The 26,118-nt window shown below is 41.3% G+C and overlaps 1 protein-coding gene across 6 annotated transcripts in view; it reads right to left on the reverse strand.

The window, feature by feature from the left end:
• tspan9a (tetraspanin 9a) overlaps nt 1-26,118 on the reverse strand; it is an 818,127-nt gene that overhangs the window by 582,585 nt on the left and 209,424 nt on the right. For all 6 annotated transcript variants that reach the window (XM_061917894.1, XM_061917891.1, XM_061917888.1 and 3 more), the window contains one exon: nt 14,416-14,537. The gene's annotated coding sequence lies outside the window, so the exon portion shown is untranslated. The remainder of the gene's footprint in view (nt 1-14,415; nt 14,538-26,118) is intronic.

Below are 26,118 nucleotides of genomic sequence, written 5' to 3' on the forward strand. Positions count from 1 at the left end.
GTGACGTGTTGTTAGGGGAGGCAAGTAAGGCAGTGCCTCACCAGCCACCATGTGGCTTAACCATGAGATGTTCCAAAACAAAGTGATAAAATAAAACAAGTTTTAATATTTCTCTTTTGGTTTACGCTTTCTATGAGATTTTGGTGTAGTTCCTGTATATTTTGATCATTTCCATGGTCAAAATCGCGGAAAATTCCATGTTTCCTGATCAAAACAACACAGTAGACGAGAAGTGAGGCAGACACAGGCGGTGCCTCCGCGGCTACACACAGTGTGTATTGGGCTTGTGCGTGAAATGGGTTGCACTTGTATAGTGCTTTTCTACCTTCAAGGTACTCAAAGCGCTTTGATAGTACTTCCACATTTACCCTTTCACACACACATTCACACACTGATGGAGGGAGCTGCCATGCAAGGTGCTAACCAGCACCCATCAGGAGCAAGGGTGAAGTGTCTTGCTCAGGACACAACGGTCGAGATGCTACCTCAGTAGAAGCATTCAAGTCGCACCTTAAAACTCATCTGTATACTCTAGCCTTTAAATAGACTTCCTTTTTAGACCAGTTGATCTGCCGCTTCTTTTCTTTTTTTCTCCTATGTCCCCCCCTCCCTTGTGGAGGGGGTATGGTCCAATGACCATGGATGAAGTACTGGCTGTCCAGAATCGAGACCCCGTAGACTCCGTAGCTACTGTCAAAACTCTAAAGAGCGACTGCACACTTCCTGTCTTCACCATAAAAGACCTGTTTCATCCTGCCTGTGCTAACAAAATAAGAGTCTCAGAAAGCTAGCAAGCTACGGAGTTTGATGCCAATGTATTTCTCCCCCGCCCTCAGCGACCGCTCCCTCTCCTCGCTCGCCCACACACTCACCTGCTGCCAGACATTAAAGGGCCACACACATATGCTACTCTCATAACAAAGTGTTTAAAAAGGAGTATGCAAGTTGGACAAATGAGATGCCAAATCCAACCACTTACATGTGGTATTGGACAGAAAGGAGGACCTTTTTTTTTCCCTCCATTTGAAAATGCGGACGTTATCAGCACCACTGTCTGATTCCAATCAATGCAAGTCATCAGAATCAGGTAATACACCAACTTATATTCTTGTCTTCATGAAAGAAAGGAATCTATGTGTGTTAAACATGCTTGTATTATCATTAAACACCATTAACTTGTTAACAAAAATGTCTCTTTCATAAATAAATAAATATAAATTATAAATAGGAATGAGGTAGATCTCCTCGACTTGGTCAATTGAAAAGTAGCTCGCCTGCAGAAAAAGTGTGAGCGCCCCTGATGTAGAAGTTGAGTGACGTTCATATTGTCAGGTTTGCCACTGACTGTTTGTGTGTGTTTTACTTTTTCCTCTGTGTGTTTAGTATTTCCTTTCCTTAGTTCCTCTCAGCACTCTTATTTTGGTTCAGATTCCTGTTTGTCTCCCTGAGTGCTTTGTTTCCCCTCAGCTGCGGCTGATTAGCACCTAGCCACACCTGGTGTCAATCAGCCCGATTTCCCTTTTGTATACAGAGGAAAAACTAAAACACAAACAAACTGTCAGTGGCAAGCCTGACACATATGTTGTCAATATTCAGTGTTTTATCCTTCATAGTTATTATTGTAAATCCCACATTCTTTATTTTCATGTACATTCTGGGTGTCTCATTCAGTTAAAAAAATAAATAAAATCCCATTCCTTTTTCAAAGACGGTCTGTCATAATGTTGTTAGCATTCAATCAGACATTATTGTGAGGTTTTGTTTTAGTGTTCGTAAAAATCAGATCAACCCGCTCCCAGACACATTTTTTTTTTCTCTAAACGTGGCCCCTCGAGTCAAAAAAATTGGCCAGGCCTGAATTAGAGGCACAAAGATAGAAAGAAAACACTTAGCTTTGAGTGAGGAGCGTCAAATTGCATTGGAATTTTGGAGACATACTCAGTTCAGTTCAAAATTTGGCACATGCTGCACTGAAGATGACCTAAAATAAAAATTAGTTCTCCGAGTGGTGGCATATTCTGCCATTGAAGCATCTAGTGTTGTCCCAATTTTTTGGTACCGGTACCAAAATGCATTTCGAATAATTTTCCGTACTTTTTGATACTTTTCTAAATAAAGGGCACCACAAAAAATTGCATTATTGGCATTATTTTAACAACAAAATCTTAGAGTACATTAAACATATGTTTCCTATTGCGAGTTTGTCCTCAATTTGTTTTTTGTGTTAAAAAAAAACAACAACAAAAGACATGCACCCGGGGATGGGTTGATTGTTAGCGCTAAGTGGTCGCTAGTGTGTGGCTGTGGGTGTGGATGTTGTCTGTCTGTCTGTGTTGGCCCTGCGATGAGGAAGCGACTTGTCCGGGGTGTGCGCGGCCTTCCGCTCGATTGTGGCTGAGATGGGCACCAGCGAGCCCAAAACGACAAGAGGTACAAAATGGATGGATGGATATATATTTATATCCCCCCCCTGTAATTTTCCAGCAATTTCTTTCAAATACACACAAACTTTAATCCAACAGTTGCAGTTTCAAAATAAAAGCATGATTATTATTACATTCAGGTTAGCATTTAGGGTAGCTAGCGATTAGCGCAGCAGTTTCCAGCTTGCGATTAGCAGCACGATACTATATTCCTTGCCCTTTGTGTGGGCTCTAGCGAGGATGTCGTTGTGGTTTGTGCAGCCCTTTGAGACACTTGTGATTTAGGGCTATATAAGTGAAGTGAAGTGAATTATATTTATATAGCGCTTTTTCTCTAGTGACTCAAAGCGCTTTACATAGTGAAACCCAATATCTAAGTTACATTCAAAGCAGTGTGGGTGGCACTGGGAGCAGGTGGGTAAAGTGTCTTCCCCAAGGACACAACGGCAGGGACTAGGATGGCGGAAGCGGGAATCGAACCTGCAACCCTCAAGTTGCTGGCACGGCCACTCTACCAACCGAGCTAAACATTGATTGATTTATTATCCATCCATCCATCCATTTTCTACCGCTTATTCCCTTTCGGGGTCGCAGGGGGCGCTGGCGCCTATCTCAGCTATAATCGGGCGGAAGGCGGGGTACACCCTGGACAAGTCGCCACCTCATTGCAGGGCCAACACAGATAGACAGACCACATTCACACACTAGGGCCAATTTAGTGTTACCAATCAACCTATCCCCAGGTGCATGTCTTTGGAAGTGGGAGGAAGCCGGAGTACCCGGAGGGAACCCACGCATTCACGGGGAGAACATGCAAACTCCACACAGAAAGTTCCCGAGCCTGGATTTGAACCCAGGACTGCAGGAACTTCGTATTGTGAGGCAGACGCACTAACCCCTGTGCCACCTTGATTGATTAATTGAAATAAAATAATGAACATACTAGACAACTTGTCTTTTAGTAGTAAGTAAACCAACATCCATCCATCTTCTTCCGCTGCACTCACTAAACTCATTCAGAATCAGGACTGGCGAACCTCCTGACACAGGGAGCTGACTGCGTCTCGGAGGAGGACGTCACATTGAGGCTCTCGTTCAGTCACTGTGTGCGTCGTTCATTGGGTGCTGAGGGCTTGTGTCGTTGGACAACTGACACACGGCGAGAATTGCCGCTGGGGAAGCTGTTTCTGACTGACTTGTGATTCTCAGACCTGCACACAGAACTGCTGCTGCAGAAGTGATCCAGGTTCACGTCTGCCTGGTGTATTGCATGCACAGAGCTGTGTAGGGACTCGCGTTCAACCTATTTGCTGCTTCTCCCGCGAATGTCTACACTGTACTATACCCCCCCCCCCCCCTCCTATTTTTTTTTTTGGGGTGGGGGCATTTGGTGAACACAGTCAAAAGAACTGCCGATCCGATCACTATCGTGTATCATGACATGGCCTTAAAAGGACGAGATATTAAAAAATGCCATATGTCCCAGCCCTACTTAGTAATATGTTATCTTACTATGGACCAACACCAGCATTACCCATTGTGGAAATTTGACACTGGACTTCAGGCAACGTGGATTCTGTGCCTCTCCTGTCTTCCTCCAGACTCTGGGACCTTGATTTCCAAAGGAGATACAACATTTACTTCCATCTGAAAACATAACTTTGGACCACTCAGCAGCAGTCCAGTCCTTTTTTGTCTTGAGCCCAGGCGAGACGCTTTTGACGTTGTCTCTTATTCAAGAGTGGCTTTACACAAGGAATGCGACAGCTGAAGCCCATATCTTGCATACGTCGGTGCGTGGTGGTTCTTGAAGCACTGAATCCAGCTGCAGTCCACTCTTTGTGGATCTCCCCCACATTTTTAAATCGGTTTTGTTTGACAATCCTCTCCAGGGCGCGGTTATCCCTCTTGCTTGTACACTTTTTTTCTACCACATCTTTGTCTTCCCTTTGCCTCTCTATTAATGTGCTTGGACACAAAGCTCTGGGAACATCCAACCTCTTTGGCAATGACCTTACTATTTCACGTTTTATTATTTCAACTTTCCAGCGTTGCTCAGTGGGAGCCATCTGCGTCAGGGATTATTTCGGCCGTCCTGGTGGGCCGTGGCCTGGCCATTTCCTGGTGCAGACGGCTCCTGTGATAGTATTTACCCACCTGCCTCCTCTGTACTCAGCCATGCATTCAACTGTATGTTTTTAACAATAATGAGGGATGCTGGTCATTGTTTTTTAGGTCTGCAAAGCACTTTGTGTTGCACATTATAAATAAAGCTTGATTTGATTTGATATCTGTAACAATCCAACACAAACACACACAAAAGCTTACACTATGTGAGTGTTTGCTGCAAACAGCCCAACAAAAGCAGCGAGGCCTGACTGTGCCATTACTCACACTGAACACTACTAAGATACACTTGTGTGTGTCTGCCCCCCCCCCCCCCAGCCCCCGCATGCCAGCTAAACACAACAAACTGCCAAACAACCCATTGAAAAGACACAGACAGACACTGCAAGAATTTGACCTTTGCACGACGTAGTCATTGTCTGATTTTTTTTTATATTGTATCACAATATGTACAAGCAATTAGTACCAAAGGATGAGGAAAAAAACAAAACACTTCCTGTGCGTAAAAATAATTACCTGGAATGATTTCAAGCTTATGTTAATGTGACATCCTGACATTTTTTTGTTGGCAATCGCAGCAGACTAATTTACTCTTAATTAAAATGCTGTTTGAGTGCTACAACGAGAAAGCCTCATTTGAATAGGCCTGGCGCAGGAGAAAACAAACCGCTTCGGGTGGAAATCCCCATTAACATGTTGGGTTAGGAAAGAATAGGCTGAAAAACAACGTGATTTAAATTTTTATGAAGCACGATTGCATGGACTAAGTCCATTATTATCATTTCATACAACGGCGATACATTCAAAACTCAACCTTTTTATAAATTAATCTTTTCGGATTAAATACTAATTGCTGATCGAGCATTAGGTAAATTTAGAGATTTGAGTTGTCATGTTACTAGGATTTAAGTAGTCAATAGTAAATTTTCCCTTTTTCCTTTCTTTTATTGCAACCGTACTTGTCGAACCTTGAGACCTCCGAATTCGGGATATTAGGGGGTTGTTGAAGTGGGCGGGGCTAAGGGGGAGGAGTATATTTATAGCTAGAATACACTGAAATTCAAGTATTTCTTATATATACTGTATATATATATATTATATAGTACAGTACAAAGTCATGAAAACACAGATGTTCTACGAATTCTACTCTAAAAAACAACAACACTTACCTTTCACTATTTCAGTAGCCTTTGTTCTGCCATTTGAGTACTTGCGAGCGATCTCTGAATCCTGGAACATATCTGTGGAGAGGCAGAGCCGGCATTCCGACAGCGAGGCAGGGCACGCCGTAGCCCGCTGCAAGATGGCGGCGAGGAGGCGTGGCCGGCAGTCCGACAGCGAGGCAGGCCAAGCTGGAACCTAGCCCAAGATGGCGGCGAGAAGGCGTGGACGGCGAGCGAGTGGCGAGGCGGCGCACGCCGGGAGCGACGCCGCAGTTGTGATCAGGTGTGCGAATCGCCCAGCTGGGCACGATTAAATCATCTCGCACTGTATAAAAGGGCGGCAGCCGTGAACGTGCTGGAGAAAGATGGAGAGAAGAGACTGAGCAAGAGAGAGAGACAGAGGAAGACACAATCGCAAGAAGATGAAACCCTGGAGCGGAAGAGCGAGCAGCAGACGGAAAGGCTGAAAAGCAACCCGGCAAGAGACACATTCTTTGAAATAAAGAATTCTAAACCTGCTTGCCATTATGTCCTTCCTTGATGCTCCTTGGAACCCGCACGATGACGGCTTGAGTCTTTCACAATATCCTTCACGGATTTGGTGGAAACATCCGCATATGAGAACAGGAGGTTGCTTGCAGCTATCAGCATAGCCATCTTTGTCTCGGCATATGTTACAACCTCGGGTCTCCATTTAGCAAGGTGGCCCATACTACTGGGCTGTGACCGGTGCTGCATTGCCGCCGCCTTATGCTTCTCTGACCGTTCATGAGTGACTATATCCATTCGGCCAGCGTGTTCAATGGAGAAGTCTGATCTACAATATTTGCAGGCAGCATACCCCTCCCCCTTCGAGATGTCCTGGATGAACTGAAATTCTTCTTTCCAATCATTTTGGAACTTGCAAGCGTACTTCTTGGTCTTACTCGTCTTATTCGTTCTTCTGCTTCGTCTCCTTCTTGTTGTGTGTGCAGGTGTGCACTCTCCAAAAGCCGTAGATGTTGATGACTGGACCGGCACGCTGTCCTCACTCAGGTACATTAAACATACCTTTAAGGCACGCCCCCATATTGTTGTCCGGCTGGAAATCAGGAAAAATTCGGGAAAATGGTTGTCCAGGGAGATTTTCGGGAGAGGCACTGAAATCCGTCTCCCGGAAAATTCAGGAAGGTTGGCATGTTGGGTGCAGGGTGTCCAGTCCTTAGGATGGACCAGTCTCTGTTTCAGTGTGTTGTCTGGTGTACTGGGATGTTGTGTTCGGAAAAAATAATTCAGAATTTCTGGGATTCCTCACAATACAAAGGTCCTGGGTTTGATCCTGCGCTCGGGATCTTTCTGTGTGGAGTTTGCATGTTCTCCCCTTGACTGCGTGGGTTCCCTCTGGGTACTCCACCTCCAAAAACATGCACCTGGGGATAGGTTGATTGGCAACACTAAATGGTCCCCTGTGTGTGAATGTTGTCAATCTATCTGTGTTGGCCCTGTGATGAGGTAACGACTTGTCCAGGGTGTACATTGCCTTCTGGCAGAATGCAGCTGAGATAGGCCCCAGCGGTAGAAAATGGATGGATGGTTGGGTTTCTGAGATAGACCTGATACATATGGAATGACAATATTTTTGCATCCGCCACCTTTTTCCTCCTTATCCACTCTGTTCTCGTTATTTCTGGAACTGGATGCTCTTTTCACCATTGACCAGCTGGGGTTACCACAGGTTTTGAGGGTTTCCCTCAAATGGCTATGCTTTCTCTTTTGCTTGTGGGCTGGTAGGAACCTTATCAGCTCTGTGTTGTAGGGTTCTGATAACACCAAGTTTGTGTTCCAGTGGGTGGTGTGAGTCAAACAGTAGGTATTGATCACTGTCTGGGTTTTCAGTTTAGCCGGTTTGTGGGTGGTCTTATTTACGAGCCTCCACTTTAAGAGTGTTTTCTCCATGTTTTCTCAAAGGAGTATAAGAAGGTGTAAGGAGAAATATAAACTAATTTGTTTGGATGAACGTTCTTGTACGATCCAGTCTGCTCCACAACAAGAGGATAGAGGAACAGAAGGAACTTGTTGACTACAACGCGGACTACAGTGGCGAGCTCGCACAAAGCACTTTGGGTAAATCTCTACTATATATGGATAATGAGCTGACGTCACACCTGTGGAAAAATGTCACAATCGGGGTAAATTCCTAACGGCTCGTTTGGAGGAAGTATTAAGGAAGGCAAGATTGTTTTATAAATATCCCCGCCATGCCTCCATGGTTTGATTTAACATTTTCAGGACTTATGCAAACCCCAAATACACAAAAACAAGTACCAAAATGAAAGAAACGATGGTTTTGCCTGATAGGGTCATTTAAAGACAAATATTTGTGTTTTTATACGTTATTAAAATCAACATTAAAGCTTTTTTTTCCATCACATTCAATCTTTTTCATTATATATCCTTACGTTTTCTTTTTTTGTGTATTTCATTTCCACAATGTGCCACTTTGCCCATAATATGCAGCACATGGCCTGAGGCCAAATTTTCCCTTCTGTGTGAATAAGTAAATGACGGAAGAGTTTCTCGAAGCACTTTTTATTTTCCAGCACGAGAAGTAATAACGTTTCGCTGTGGCAATGCACTCCCCCAGGGCTTGTGGTGGCGGATCTTCGCTGTCACTCGCGCGACAAATGCTTTCATGACCACTTGTCTTTGATGAAGGAATAAATGCATGACGCAATCTCTTTCACTTTTAATATGTACCTCTACTCTTTAAATATAAACATAGGCTATACAATCATATGTCTAATATTCTGGCTAACCAGGTGCATATTAAGTGTGGGGTGAAACGAAGTTCCGGCACACCTGCAGTTATGCCACATTGCTACAGTTGTATAAGATTTTGTTTATTAGCAAGGGCGAACCGGAGGAAAAAAAATCAGCATCATTTGTGACAGGCTGTAAATACACACACATACATACACACACACACACACACACACACACACACACACATATATATATATACTGTATATATATATATATATATATATATATATATATATATATATATATATATATATATATATTGTTTATGTGTGCGATACATACATTAGTATATATATATATATACACAAATATATATATATATATATATATATATAGTATACATATAAATATGTATGCATATATTTAAACATGCAAAATACATACATATACATGTATATGTATGTACATGCGTACATACATATATATATATATATATATATATACACATATGCATACATTCACATATACATACATATAAATATATGTATATTTATATATACATAAATATATTTATACATACATATATATACACATATAACTATACATATTATATATATATATATATATATATATATATATATATATATATATATATATATATATATACACACATATGCATACATTCACATATACATACATATAAATATATGAATATTTATATATACATAAATATATTTATACATACATATATACACATATAACTATACATATTATATATATATATATATATATATATATATATATATATATATATATATATATGTATATGAATATAACACAATTCTGTTATGTCTGACTGCCATCTACTTATCATTTCACCCTTTACCATATACAATATCTTCGAGGTTGGTAAGCAAAACCAGATTAATTCCGTACATGTGGTTCACGGGGTTATAAGGCCCACTGTCGAGTTTTGAGGGGGAAAAAAAGTGATTTTAAAAGCGCCTTATTGTGTGGAAAATCCGGACCTCAATTAAAAGTCAAAAGTATGTTGAATGAAAACTACTCCAAAAACAACAATTTCTCCCAAAAAGTTATTGAAGTAAATGTCCCGGTGTAAATGCGTTACTTCCCACATTTACACCACTTACATTGTACATCGTCTGTAGCGCACAACCCTAATTGCAACTGAAACGTTTGGAATGAGGACGTTTCGCTTTTCATTCTGTATGTTTTCCCATTTGTCTTTACAAGTAAAACGAGTGAACAAATAGCTTATGAAATGGAAACCTCACTGCGGTGTTCTGAAACGTATGCCGCGGGGAGATGTGACAACAACTTAATGCTGTGGGGCCGAGCCCCCGAGTATATTCTGCAGACTTTGAAACGCACACTTTGATTTGGAGTGTCACAGACATTATATCCCCATGCACAAGCAAGCAGCCTGGTGTCATTCACTCACTCGCTGTGTTCCTCTCCCGTCCTACATTCCTTCTTCACAAGCCTTTTGCCACCGCAGGCGCCATCACACAGCCTGGCAGTTCTGTCAAGCTTCCAGCACAAGGCATAGGTTATCCGTTGCCAAGCTAATTTTAACTCACTCCTCGTGCATCGGTACTAAGTAGCCGTGGTGCATATTAGACAGCATCCCCAAAGTGATTCGCATATCACTTCGCATCTCTGAAACTTCACTCTTATGATCACCGTCGAGGGATCAATAGGCATTGAATTTTGTTGTTGACATCAGTCAATGCTGCTAGCTTTTAAAAGGCACCTGATCCTGCTCTTAGAATAATGTTATATACAAACCCCGTTTCCATAGGAGTTGGGAAATGGTGTTAGATGTAAATATAAACAGAATACAATGATTTGCAAATCCTTTTCAAGCCATATTCAGTTGAATATGCTACAAAGACAACATATTTCATGTTCAAACTCATAAACTTTTGTTTTTGTGCAAATAATCATTAACTTTAGAATTTGATGGCAGCAACACGTGATAAAGAAGTTGGGAAAGTAGGCAATAAATACTGATAAAGTTGAGAAGTTGTCATCAAACACTTATTTGGAACATCCCACAGGTGTGCAGGCTAATTGGGAACAGGTGGGTGCCATGATTGGCTATAAAAGCAGCCTCCATGAAATGCTAAGTAATTCACAAACAAGGACGGGGCGAGGGTCACCACTTTGTAAGCAAATTGTCTAACAGTTTTAGAACATTTCTCAACGAGCTATTGCAAGCAATTTAGGGATTTTACAATCTAAGGTCCATAAAATCATTAAAAGGTTTAGAGAATCTGGAGAAATCACTGCACGTAGGCGATGATATTACGGACTTTTGATCCCTCAGGTGGTACTGCATCAAAAACCAACATCAGTGTGTAAATGATATCACCACATGGGCTCAGGAACACTTCATGAAACCACTGTCAGTAACTACAGTTGGTTGCTAAATCTGTAAGTGCAAGTTAAAACTCTACCATGTAAAGCAAAACCCATTTATCAACACCACCAAGGAACACCGCTGGCTTTGCTGGGCCTGAGCTCATTGATTGATTTATTGATTGATTGATACTTTTATTAGTAGATTGCACAGTTCAGTACATATTCCGTACAATTGACCACTAAATGGTAACACCCGAATACGTTTTTCAACTTGTTTTAGTCGGGGTCCACGTTAATCAATTCATGGTAATCATCTAAGATAAAAGTAAAGTAAAGTGGAAAAGTGTTCTGTGGTCTGACGAGTCCACATTTCAAATTATATTTGGAAACTGTGGATGTGGTGTCCTCCAAAACAAAGAGGAAAATAACCATCCGGATTTTTGTAGGCGCAAAGTTCGAAATAAGGCATCTGTGATGGTATGGGGGTGTATTAGTGCCCAAGACATGGGTAACTTACACATGTGTGATGGTATGGGGGTGTATTAGTGCCCAAGGCATGGGTAACTTACACATGTGTGATGGTATGGGGGTGTATTAGTGCCCAAGGCATGGGTAACTTACACATGTGTGATGGTATGGGGGTGTATTAGTGAACAAGACATGGGTAACTTACACATGTGTGATGGTATGGGGGTGTATTAGTGAACAAGACATGACTAACTTACACATGTGTGATGGTATGGGGGTGTATTAGTGAACAAGACATGGGTAACTTACACATGTGTGATGGTATGGGGGTGTATTAGTGCCCAAGACATGGGTAACTTACACATGTGTGATGGTATGGGGGTGTATTAGTGCCCAAGGCATGGGTAACTTACACATGTGTGATGGTATGGGGGTGTATTAGTGCCCAAGGCATGGGTAACTTACACATGTGTGATGGTATGGGGGTGTATTAGTGCCCAAGACATGGGTAACTTACACATGTGTGATGGTATGGGGGTGTATTAGTGCCCAAGACATGGGTAACTTACACATGTGTGATGGTATGGGGGTGTATTAGTGCCCAAGACATGGGTAACTTACACATGTGTGATGGTATGGGGGTGTATTAGTGGCCAAGGCATGGGTAACTTACACATGTGTGATGGTATGGGGGTGTATTAGTGCCCAAGACATGGGTAACTTACACATGTGTGATGGTATGGGGGTGTATTAGTGAACAAGACATGGGTAACTTACACATGTGTGATGGTATGGGGGTGTATTAGTGAACAAGACATGGGTAACTTACACATGTGTGATGGTATGGGGGTGTATTAGTGCCCAAGGCATGGGTAACTTACACATGTGTGATGGTATGGGGGTGTATTAGTGAACAAGACATGGGTAACTTACACATGTGTGATGGTATGGGGGTGTATTAGTGCCCAAGACATGGGTAACTTACACATGTGTGATGGTATGGGGGTGTATTAGTGCCCAAGACATGGGTAACTTACACATCTGTGATGGTATGGGGGTGTATTAGTGGCCAAGGCATGGGTAACTTACACATCTGTGATGGTATGGGGGTGTATTAGTGGCCAAGGCATGGGTAACTTACACATCTGTGAAGGCACCATTAATGCTGAATGGTCCATACAGGTTTTGGAGCAACATATGTTGTCATCCAACCAACGATATCATGGACGCCCCTGCTTTTTTCAGCCAAACAATGCAAAGCCACATGTTACAACAGCGTGGCTTCGTAGTAAAAGAGTGCGCGTACTTTCCTGGCCCGCCTGCAGTCCAGACCTGTCTCCCATCAAAAATGTGTGGCGCATTATGAAGCGTAAAATACAACAAGACCCCGGACTGTTGAACAACTTAAGCTGTACATCAAGCAAGAGGGGAAATAATTCCACTTTCAAAGCTTCAACAATTAGTTTCCTCAGTTCCCAAACGTTTATTGAGTGTTGTTAAAAGAAAAGGTGATGTAACACAGTGGTGAACATGCCCTTTCCCAACTACTTTGGCACGTGTTGCAGCCATGAAATTCTAAGGTAATAATTATTTGGAAAAAAAAAAAAAAAGTTTATGAGTTTAAACATCAAATATGTTGTCTTTGTAGTGCATTCAACTGAATATGGCTTGAAAAGGATTTGCAAATCATTGTATTCTGTTTATATTTACATCTAACACAATTTCCCAACTCATATGGAAACGGGGTTTGTATGTTCTCCATACTAAAAGTGTTACCAAAAACAATATAAAAATCAAATTACAGGTTGTTATTTATGTAGTTTGCTAATTTTCTTTGACTGGTGCACTAACATCATGTGGTTATTTATTTATTTTTTTTTACAACTGTAGCGTCATCTACAAAGATACAAAGAATTGCTTTTGTGACATCTAGTGGACACATTTAGAACAGCAGTTTCTTTCATTAAAAAATTTTGGCTCATTTTTATACTTAGCCAACTCATCCAGCAGGCCGGATAAAACCTGTTTGAGGGCCCGGCCAGACATCTGACACCCCTGGTATAAAGGGTAAATCTGCATACCCCTATTATACTGTGATTGGTTATGAGCTAATGGTTATCAATAGAACGTAAAGACAAATTGGATAAAATTGGATGAATATTGGAGAATCCAGCATTGAACTGTGCATTTGTTCACGGAAAAAATGAATATGATACCTCAGCAACCGTTTCAAACTTTTCGTGTTCGTTCAGTTACGATAAACATTACTGCATGTGCTCTGCAAGTACAGCTCAGTTCATTTGGTCAAGTGTTAACGGGAAAATATCAAACAAACATTTGGCTCTATGGATGGGTCTCAGCCTGCAAAATGTCGGCGCAGTACAGTGAACTTTGTCATGTCTTTGTGATCATGTTATGTTTAGTTATGTTCTGTTTTGTTTTTGACTCCATTAGTTCCTGTTTTTGCGCACCCTGGTTTGTTTTTGTTTCCATGACTACCAATCAGTTCAGCTGTTCACACACGTACCTGATTCACTTGGACTCATGCACCTGTTTCCAATCACCATGTCACCATTTAAGCCTGCAGTTACCAGGCAGTCAGCCTGGCAACATCACCCTCTACCACCTCCTACACGCCCATGTTATCTATGCCGATGATCCATGTTCCTTTCTTGTTCCAAGTAAGGTTTTCGTTATTCATGCCATAGTGCAAGTTTTTGTTTTATGTCCATAGTTTTGCCTTAGTGCAAGTTTTTGTTTTTAGAGCCACGTTTCTGTACCTTCTCTGTGAGCACTTTTCTTTTGTACCTTTTTTTGAGTTTTTAATTAAATATATGTCCTTACCTTCACGCCATATCCGTTCCAATCGCTTTGCACCACGGGAAAACAAACCACACCATAGTCCAAGTCATGACAAACTTAAGCTTGAATCTAAACGTAATGTAATTTCAAGATATTATGTAGAGGTGCACAATAAAAATATCAGATAGTCAAAACTTGGTCTGATAGCATTAAATGATAACTCAAAAAAAGTACTCCAATTAAGTGAGATTACCCTTACTGTGATGGAGTTAGGGTGAGCAAATTAAGTGTTCCTTTCTACATACCTCAAGCAGCTGGGATCAGCTTGCTGTAAACCTCTCCTTAGCTCACAATGTCAACAAACAAGGTGTCGATGGTGTGGTGTTTCAAAAAGAAGAAACCCTGCGTCCTATTGGCACCAAATGTTCTGCAAAACAAAGAAGAAGAAAAAAATCAAACTTCAAGGCATCACACTTTTATCAGCCACCTGAAACGCCAGAGACGGCATTTTGAAAGTCTTCAAAGACACCTGCGCTGTTAAAGAAGCTGCCCCAAAGCAAGCAAAAAATGGCCCGGGGCTTGTTCTTATGGCCGCAACATTTGCAAAGTGAAAAAAAGTTGGCCAAATATGACCAGAGCGCTAGAGTAATTGGTGTTTTCATCATGTTTAGTTTAGTTTATTACGGATCCCCATTAGTCTGCACCGCAGTGAAGACTATTCTTCCTGGGGTCCAGGCAAAACACATCAGACAATTACAAAACTGAAGATTAAAATGCAGTACAACATGATGAATAATAAAATGTTGTTATAAAAAAAGCAACAAAAAAAAAAAAAAAAAAACAATAACATGGAGTTTACATAATAATCAATCAAACTTTATTTATAAAGTAAAGATCTTTACTAAGTTAAAAACAATACCCCAGAGACCCATATCCCCCTTTATCACATACACACGCACAGACACAGATACCGAACACAAACACAAAAAATACACACAATTGCAACTATATGGATGGCTGAGTACAGAGGAGACGTGTGAGTAAACACTATCACAGGAAACATCCGCACCAGGAGGTCATCAGACCTTGGCCACCAGGACGCTGACACAAAAGCGCCCCCCAAAAGCGCGGCAGATAACCCCCTGGGGCAGATACCTCTTCTGAGGGAACGTTGGAAAATAAAAATAGTAAGAGCGATGTGTAGGGATAAAGAATAAAATACAAGAAAGACATACAAAGATTCATAGAAAAAATAAAACATTATATATATACATACATATATATATTAATGCACATATATAATATATATACACATATACATACATACACACATATACATACATATATATAAACATATATGTACATATATATATATATATATATATATATATATATATATATATAGATATATATATATATATATATATATATAGATATATAAATAAATGATAATTGGGTTGTACTTGTATAGCGCTTTTCTACCTTCAAGGTACTCAAAGCGCTTTGACACTACTTCCACATTTACCCATTCACACACACATTCACACACTGATGGAGGGAGCTGCCATGCAAGGCGCTAACCAGCACCCATCAGGAGCAAGGGTGAAGTGTCTTGCTCAGGACACAACGGACGTGACGAGGTTGGTACTAGGTGGGATTTGAACCAGGGCCTCTCGGGTTGCGCACGGCCACTCTCCCACTGCGCCACGCCGTGGGATATATATATATATATATATATATATATATATATATATATATATATATATATATATATATATATATATATATATATATATATATATGTGTGTGTGTGTGTGTGTGTGTGTGTGTGTGTGTGTGTGTGTGTGTGTGTGTGTGTGTGTGTGTACCTTGAGTTTATAACAAAAAGTTCTATTTTGGTTTCATCTGACCACATGACATTCTCCCAATCCTCTGCTGTATCATCCATGTGTCCATTTTGGTATAAACTCAACTCGTCGTGTTTAGAGGAAGAAGAATACTGAGTTGCATCCCAAGACCACCATACCTACTGTGAAGCATGGGGGTGGAAACATCATGCTTTGGGGCTGTTTTTCTGCTAAGGGGACAGGACGATTGATCCGTGTTAAGGAAAGAATAAATGGGGCCATGTATCGTAAGATTTTGAGCCAAAACCTCCTTCCATCAGTGAGAGCTTTGATTGGTTGACCAAATACTTATTTTCCACCATAATTTACAAATAAATTCTTTAAAATTCCTACAATGTGAATTCCTGGATTTGTTTGTTCCCATTCTGTCTCTCCCAGTTGAAGTGTACCTATGATGAAAATGACAGACCTCTGTCATCATTTGAAGTGGGAGAACTTGCACAATCGCTGGCTGACTAAATACTTGTATACATATATACATGTATATATATGTATATATATATATTAAAAAAAGGCCATATCGCCCAGCCCTAGGACCAAATTTATTACATCATTGGCTCGCATCGATGAAACAAAGCCAGTCAATGAGCATCAGCAGCCCAGGTGTGTTTGCTTAGGGTTCGACATCAGTACATTGACGTTGTCTTCCTGTGAGCTGGCTTTCTTCGTGGAAAACAGCCTGTGGAGTGTGACTCCCGTCGTGATGTTAACATGATGCAACTTGTCGAGTTCAAAATGTTGGGATGAGAAAAACACCTCCATTGCAATCACGGTCTTTGTAAAAATGTTCCACATCGGCTTGGGCGCCACGCACAGAACACAGACGAGGTAAACAAGAAAACATGTAGAACATTCACACTAAGCCGCTTAGTTATGTCGGATCACAGAAGCGGTGTTCTTGCTTTCAAGCATGACTGATGGTGGTCCAGGGGGGGCACCGGAAGACCAGGAGGGGGGCACGGGATGTCTGCAGGCAGATTTAGCACCTCGGTCTCACACAAGAGGGGTCACTTTTCCTCAACACCGGGTGACTTACGAGAGCACAGTCACAGCTTTCATTTCCATTTTATTGTGATGTATGGCGGCCGAAAGACGGCGCGGTGTGTTGCAAGGGTTTCTTGAAGGACAAAGATCTTCTTGACAACAACTTTAGCAATGACAAATTTAAAGCAAAAAAATGAACTATTTTTGTGTTATTCTGTCCCTATCTGGACCGGTTTGTCTGTCCTTATTTGCCTCATGATTGACTAGCAACCGTCAAGAGTATAGACCACCTTCTGCCCGCAGTCAGCCGGGACATGTTCCAGCTTCTCTTTGAACAGGATATGAGGTAGAAAGACGGATGATTGTACGCATTTATTTTTGGATTTATCTTCCATGTAAGACTTTCCATTGGAACTAAATTTGTACTTGATGTACCCTATCAGTCAAACGATTGGACATACTTACTCTGCTGGTAAATCTACATTTAGGGGTGAAGGGACCTCCACCAAGGCTGAACAATTCTAAACATCTAACTCATTTCATCTTGACAAGATACACTACATTGCCAAAAGTATTTGGCCACCTGCATTTACTCACATATGAACTTGAAGGGCCATCCCATGGAATTGTCCAAAATGCTTTAGTATCCTGGAGCATTCAAATATCCTCTCACTGGAACTAAGGTTTCAAGCCCAACTCTGGAATAAACAACCGCACACCATAATTCCTCCTCCTTCAAAGGTCACTCTTGGCACAATGCAGTCCTGGCAACTTCCAAACCCAGACTGGATTGCCAGATGGAAAAGTGTGACTGATCAGTCCAGAGAACGTGTTTAACACTATTGCATCCGACACTTTGCATTGGACTTGGTGATGTATGGCTTAGATGCAGCTGTTCGGCCATGGAAACCCATTCCATGCAGCTCTCTGCGTACTGTACGTGGGCTAATTGGAAGGTCACATGGAGTTCCATGTACGACTCTTTCCATTGGAACTAAATTTGTACTTGATGTACCCTATCAGTCAAACGATTGGACATACTTACTCTGCTGGTAAATCTACATTTAGGGGTGAAGGGACCTCCACCAAGGCTGAACAATTTTAAACATCTAACTCATTTCATCTTGACAAATCTTGACAAGATACACTACATTGCCAAAAGTATTTGGCCACCTGCCTTTACTCACATATGAACTTGAAGGGCCATCCCATGGAATTGTCCAAAATGTTTTGGTATCCTGGAGCATTTAAAGTTCCTTTCACCGGAGCCAAGGGGCCAAACCCAACTCCTGAAAAACCAACCCTACACCTTAATTCCTCCTCCACCAAATTTCACACTTGGCACCATGCAGTCCTGGCAACTTCCAAACCCAGACTGGATTGCCAGATGGAAAAGTGTGACTGATCAGTCCAGAAAACGTGTTTAACACCATTGCATCCGAAACTTTGCATTGGACTTGGTGATGTATGGCTTAGATGCAGCTTCCCGGCCATGGAAACCCATTCCATGCAGCTCTCTGCGTACTGTACGTGGGCTAATTGGAAGGTCACATGAAGTTCCATGTACGACTCTTTCCATTGGAACTAAATTTGTACTTGATGTACCCTATCAGTCAAACAATTGGACATACTTACTCTGCAGGTAAATCTACATTTAGGGGTGAAGGGACCTCGACTAAGGCTGAACAATTTTAAACATCTAACTCATTTCATCTTGACAAGATACACTACATTACCAAAAGTATTTGGCCACCTGCATTTACTCACATATGAACTTGAAGGGCCATCCCATGGAATTGTCCAAAATGCTTTAGTATCCTGGAGGATTCAAATATCCTCTCACTGGAACTAAGGTTTCAAGCCCAACTCTGGAATAAACAACCGCACACCATAATTCCTCCTCCATCAAAGGTCACTCTTGGCACAATGCAGTCCTGGCAACTTCCAAACCCAGACTGGATTGCCAGATGGAAAAGTGTGACTGATCAGTCCAGAGAACGTGCTTTACACCATTGCATCCGACACTTTGCATTGGACTTGGGGATGTATGGCTTAGATGCAGCTGATCGGCCATGGAAACCCATTCCATGCAGCTCTCTGCGTACTGTACGTGGGCTAATTGGAAGGTCACATGGAGTTCCATGTACGACTCTTTCCATTGGAACTAAATTTGTACTTGATGTACCCTATCAGTCAAACGATTGGACATACTTACTCTGCAGGTAAATCTACATTTAGGGGTGAAGGGACCTCCACCAAGGCTGAACAATTTTAAACATCTAACTCATTTCATCTTGACAAGATACACTACATTGCCAAAAGTATTTGGCCACCTGCTTTTACTCACATATGAACTTGAAGGGCCATCCCATGGAATTGTCCAAAATGTTTTGATATCCTGGAGCATTTAAAGTTCCTTTCACTGGAGCCAAGGGGCCAAACCCAACTCCTGAAAAACCAACCCTACACCTTAATTCCTCCTCCACCAAATTTCACTCTTGGCACAATGCAGTCCTGGCAACTTCCAAACCCAGACTGGATTGCCAGATGGAAAAGTGTGACTGATCAGTCCAGAAAACGTGTTTTACACCATTGCATCCGACAATTTGCATTGGACTTGGTGATGTATGGCTTAGATGCAGCTGATCGGCCACGGAAACCCATTCCATGAAGCTCTCTGCGTACTGTACGTGGGCTAATTAGAAGGTCACATGAAGTTTGAAGCTCTGTAGCAACTGACTGTGCAGAAAGTCTTTGCACTATGCTCTTCAGCATCCGCTGACCACTTTCTTGTCAGTTTATGTGGCCTACCACTTGGTGGCTGGGTTGCTGTTGTTCCCAAACTTTTCACTTTTCTTATAATAAAGTTGACTTTGGAATATTTAGGAGCGAAGACATTTTACAACTTGATTTATTGCACAGGTGGCATCCTATGACAGGGGCCCATTCTTTCACAAATGTTTGTAGAAACAGTCTCCATTCCTAAGTGCTTCATTTTATACACCGGGCGAAGTAATTAGGGCACCTGATTCTCATCATTTGAATTGGTGGCCAAAGAGTTTTGGCAAAATAGTGTAGGTCATTTGGTTTATTAGTCATGTGCATTCTCAAGTTGGGCCCGATTTATTTAATATTACACAGTGAGCTCATAATGTTAACTGCATTGCTAAGTAGTTATATATTGTTTCCTCACACTACACTAGAAAAGTTCATAAGTTCATTGGAGACCATACATTTTCTTTAAACATGAATGTGAGTGTGGATTAAATGAAATTCAGGTCAACAATAATCAAAATAAAATAGAGCAGGTAAAGGAATGTAAATACTTATTTTATATTTTGGACTTTAAGCAAAAATTTGATGGCCATATTTAAAAATAACTAAGACCGTAAGAATAAATATAAACTGCTTCCGGCTTTTTAGACCTTGTTTACCTGTTCAAGCTGCACAAGTTTACATGCATGCAATGATTTTATCCCATACGATTGTAGCTGAGATAGGCACCAGCGCCCCTCGCGACCCAATAGGGACTCATATTACCGTTATAACAACATTAAAGATGTATTTTACTGTGGAGGGAGGCGTGGTGTGTAAGGACCTGTCACACTGTGGTGAGGGAAGTCCTGTTTTGGGGTTGACTGGCAAACTTCCTGTCTTATTTAGAAAAATCTAATCCTCCTCCCGTTTCAGGCCACTTGCCCTTCTACCTGTGTCACTGGTCTGATGTCTCTCCTGATTGCCTGATTGGGCTCACCTGTGTCCCCCTCCCTCATGTTTAAATAGTCCTCGTCTTCCCCTGTCTTGTTGCCAGAGTATATCGTCTCGTCAAGTACAAACCCCGTTTCCATATGAGTCGGGAAATTGTGTTAGATGTAAATATAAACGGAATACGATGATTTGCAAATCCTTTCCAACACATATTCAGTTAAATATGCTACAAAGACAACATATTTGATGTTCAAACTCATAAACATTTATTTTTGGTGCAAATAATCATTAACTTTAGAATTTGATGCCAGCAGCACGTGACAAAGAAGTTGGGAAAGGTGGCAATAAATACTGATAAAGTTGAGGAATTCTCATCAAACACTTATTTGGAACATCCCACAGGTGTGCAGGCTAATTGGGAACAGGTGGGTGCCATGATTGGTTATAAAAGCAGCTTCCGTGAAATGCTCGGTCATTCACAAACAAGGATTGGGAAACGGCCACCACTTTGTGAACAAATGCGTGAGCAAATTGCCAAACAGTTTAAAAACAACATTTCTCAACGGGCTATTGCAAGGAATTTAGGAATTTCACCATCTATGGTCCATAATACCATCAAAAGATTCAGAGAATCTGGAGAAATCACTGCGCGTAAGCGATGATATAACGGACCTTCGTTCCGTCAGGCGTGCATCAGTATGTAAAGGATATCACCACATGGGCTAAGGAAGACTTCAGAAAACCACTGTCAGTGACTACAGTTTTTCACTACATCTGTAAGTGCAAGTTAAAACTCTACTATGCAAAGCCAAAGCCATTTATCAACGATACCCAGAAACGCCGCCGGCTTCGCTGGGCCTGAGCTCATCTAAGATGGACTGATGCAAAGTGGAAAAGTTTTCTGTGGTCTGACAAGTCCCCATTTCAAATTGTTTTTTGGAAACGGTGAACGTTGTGTCCTCCGGACCAAAGAGGTAAAGAACCATCAGGACTGTTCTAGGTGCAAAGTTCAAAAGCCAGCATCTGTGATGGTATGGGGGTGTATTAGTGGCCAAGGCATTGGTAACTTACACATCTGTGAAGGCAAAATTAATACTGAAAGTTACATACAGCTTTTGGAGCAACATATGTTGCCATCCAAGCAACGTTACCATGGACGCCCCTGCTTATTTCAGCAAGACAATGCCAAGTCACTTGTTACAAGAGCGTGGCTTCATTGTAAAATAGTGCGGGTAATAGACTGGCTTGCCTGTAGTCCAGACCTGTCTCCGATTGAAAATGTGTGGTGCATTTTGAAGCCTAAAATACCACAACGGAGACCCTGGACTGTTGAACAACTTAAGCTGTACATAAAACAAGAATGGGAAAGAATTCCACCTGAAAAGCTTAAAAAATGTCTCTTCTCAGTTCCCAAAGGTTTATTTAGTGCTGTTTAACGAAAAGGTGATGTAACACAGTGGTGAACATGCCCTTTCCCAACTACTTTGGCACGTGTTGCAGCCATGAAATTCAAATTTAATTATTATTTGCAAAAAATAAAAAAAAATTATGCGTTTGAACATCAAATATCTTGTCTTTATAGTACATTTAATTGAATATGGTTGGAAAAGGATTTGCAAATCATTGTATCCCGTTTATATTTACAACAATTTCCCAACTCATATGGAAACAGGGTTTGTACCTCCAGCTCTCTTCCACAGTCTTGTTAAGTATTGCCTTGCCTTATTCCTTGATTTCTTTGTACCCTATGAGAAAGAGTAAGTTTTTTTTTGCTAATTTGCCTTCCTTTTTTCCTCTTCTTGGAGCACTTAAGTTTTTAGTTCTCTTAGGTCTTTATAGCGTACTTTCTGTTTTTATCTTCTTTTCTCCTCCTCTACATGAGCGATTTTCCTTTTCTGTAGTTTATCATAGATTGCTGTTTTTTCGTTATTAGATCAGTTTAGAAGTTTGCTATTGCCTTTTTCCTCCCTATGGAGTATTTTCCATTTATTGTTTTAAATCACTCTGTCTAAAGTGAGTTATAAGAAAACAGCTGAATTAAAGCCTGTGTCAATCGTCCCCCTTCTGCACCTGAGTCCTCTTTTTTTTTTGCCAAGGCCTAACAGGACCGGCCTCGAAGCCAGCGGCAGGGGAGTAGATTGCCCAGCTGGGACTGTTTGTCTAAACACCTGTCGCCCTCATTAGCAGCAGCTGGGTGAGACACATTATTGGAGTTGGAGAGAGAAAACGACACACGCTGGAGAGCACAAGGGAGGGCGTTTTCCGCAGAGTGGACTAAATAAAAACATTATTGAATCCAGAATACCGGGGCTCTCGTGCAGTCAGGGGAACCGCCACATTTACATCATAACGTAACTTTCAAAATGCCTTCATAACTCCCGTTGCCTTAAGAAAGCAAAAACCATCAGCAAAAACAGCACACACCCTGGCTGCCACCTGTTCCACCTGCTACCATCGGGCAGGCGCTACAGGTGCATCAGAGCCAGAACAAACAGGCTCAGAGACAGCTTTTTTCCCCAGAGCTGTCACCATGTTGAACTCTAACTTATAATACTAATATTCAGCCCTGTACAATATCCTGCTCTAATACCCTACTGTGCAATACTACCCTTCGAGTGCAATACGTCCGACACTGATTGTTATTTATTACTTCGGTACTCTTGTCTTGTTCTGTATATTGTACAGTATTTTGTATTTCTATAGTGTTTTATATATTGTACAGGATTGCTCGTTATTTTTATTGAATAGTAGTTTTGCCGTGCCGGAACTATTGGTGTTTGTGCTTCCTCGATGCACAGATGATGTGGGACAAGTCAGGCATGAATGTAAGTACATTTTTATTTGTTACTAAAATACAAAAGGCAAAACAAAAAGCACGCTCGATGGCGGATAATAATCTATGCTAAAACGTTGACAAAAACAGCACAAAGGCAGGACTATCTACAAATAAACAAAAGATGCTAACAAAGATACTCAATAAACCAAAACTTGCACTTAGGCAAAAAAAATACACGGATCTTACGTGGCGTGGTCCAAAGGTTTAGCAGCGTGGCAAGGCGTGAAGGTTGGTACGAGAAATGCAGGCATGAGGCAGAAGGCAAAAATCCCAGAACGATAAACAGAAAAGCAAGTGACATAAATAGTGGCCGTGGTAACTAGAAACAGGTGTGAGAGGCTGATGATCGGGGCGTGACTGGGGGAAACTAATGAGTAGCTATGGTAACAAAAACAAAACAGGAAGTGAAAAGACAGAACCAAATGTCCAAAAAACAAACCGAACATGACCAAAACAAAACATGATCCATGGGTGTGACAAGTCTGTTTATTTCAGTTGTTAGTTTTTCCTTTATTACCTCTTGTGTTATTTATTTTACCCCATAGTTGTTCCCACAACCGCACCTTAAGTTGGAGTCTTTAATTTAGTTCTATGCAAATATAATGACAATAGAGTCTACTCTATTCTATTGTATTCTATTTAAAGGGGAACATTATCACAATTTCAAAAGGGTTAAAAACAATAAAAATCAGTTCCCAGTGGCTTGTTGTATTTTTTTTAAGTTTTTTTCAAAATGTTACCGGTCTCGGAATATCCCTAAATAAAGCTTTAAAGTGCCTTATTTTCGCTCTCTGCGAAGACACTGGCCATTTCCCTGTGACGTCACACAGTGCTGCCAATGTAAACAAACAATGGGAATACCACAGCAAGATATAGCGACATTAGCTCGGATTCAAACTCGGATTGCAGCGACTTAAGCGATTCAACAGATTACGCATGTATTGAAACAGATGGTTGGAGTATGAAAATATTGAAGAAGAAACTGAAGCTTTTGAGCGAATAGCTATTGACGCTATTCATAGCCATAGCATGGCCGAATAGCTGCGTTAGCATCGCCGGTAAAATGTGCGGACCAAACGATCAGGACTTTCGCATCTTTTGACACTGGAGCAACTTAAATCCGTCGATTGGTAAGTGTTTGTTTCGCATTAAATGTGGGTGGAAGGAAACGTAATATAGTTGCAAATGCATCTGCAGGTTATCCATACATCTCTGTACCATGTCTGCTTCCATGTTAGCATCAATTAGCATAGCATGTTAGCATCGATTAGCTGGCAGTCAACATCAACAAAACTCACCTTTGTGATTTCGTTGACTTAATGGTTGCAAATGCATCTGCAGGTTATCCATACATCTCTGTGCCATGTCTGCTTTAGCATCGTCGATAAAATGTGGAGACACTCTGGCACATTCAATGGGGGTCTGGCGGCAGACACTTTGGCATCTTGGGGCCAGTGGTGCAACTTGAATCCCTCCCTGTTAGTGTTGTTACACCCTCCGACAACACACCGTCGAGGCATGATGTCTCCAAGGTTGCAAAAAATAGTCAAAAAAACGGAAAATAACAGAGCTGAGACCCAATGTTTATAATGTGTTGAAAATGAAAATGGTGGGTGTGTTACCTCGGCGACGTCACATTCTGACGTCATCGCCTCCAGCGCGATAAACAGAAAGGCGTTTAATTCGCCAAAATTCACCCATTTAGAGTTCGGAAATCGGTTAAAAAAATAGATGGTCTTTTTTCTGCACCATCAAGGTATATATTGACGCTTACATAGGTCTGCTGATAATGTTCCACTTTTAAATAAATAAGGCAAGGGGAGTAGTGAAAGGCGGACTACAAATAAAAGTATTTGGTAAGAATAAGGACAAGATAAGAGCTCGGCAAACACAAATAGACGACTTGATTAATCATTAGCAAAGGATAAAAGAATAAGACGAATAAATAAAATAAGAATAAGGAAAGGATAACTGCTAGGCAAACAAAACAGACAACTTAGTTAATCATTAGCAAGGATAAAATAACCCCTTGCCCAAACAGGACTGACGCACTATGTACAGTTTGTTTCCCCAATTAGGGAACAGCTTTAATTAAGAATCGACATATTGTGTAACAAGACAAACATGATTATGGCACATAATTACTCATCATTATAATGAACTCCTTGTTCCCTGAGCGACTGGAGCTCTCCAAATAAGTCGAAACAATGGCAATGTAACACAAACGAGATGCCGGTCATCGCTCATATGACAGAATACTGGACTCACACTCAAAAGGATAAATTTCTGGTCATCAGGCTTTGTTTAGCACAGGGGAGATGAAGCAGTGTAAACATATCCAGTACGTACTGTTTCGTCAGACATAAACAGAAATAAAAAGAACTGGGGTGTGATCATTCAACCCTGTGAGCAATGTTTACCATCTGTGGGTCCTCCACTCGGTGTGATGGACAAGAGAATGTTGTTGAAGTGTGGGCCTGCAGGAAGCTCATTTAGCTTCCATGATGATAGCTCATCATCTCCTGGGACATGCATGACATTCTGTTTTACATCGTGGACATAGGAAACCCTCT

The sequence above is a fragment of the Nerophis ophidion genome, linkage group LG12 (genome assembly GCF_033978795.1).
Source record: "Nerophis ophidion isolate RoL-2023_Sa linkage group LG12, RoL_Noph_v1.0, whole genome shotgun sequence".
Lineage (NCBI taxonomy): Eukaryota > Metazoa > Chordata > Actinopteri > Syngnathiformes > Syngnathidae > Nerophis > Nerophis ophidion.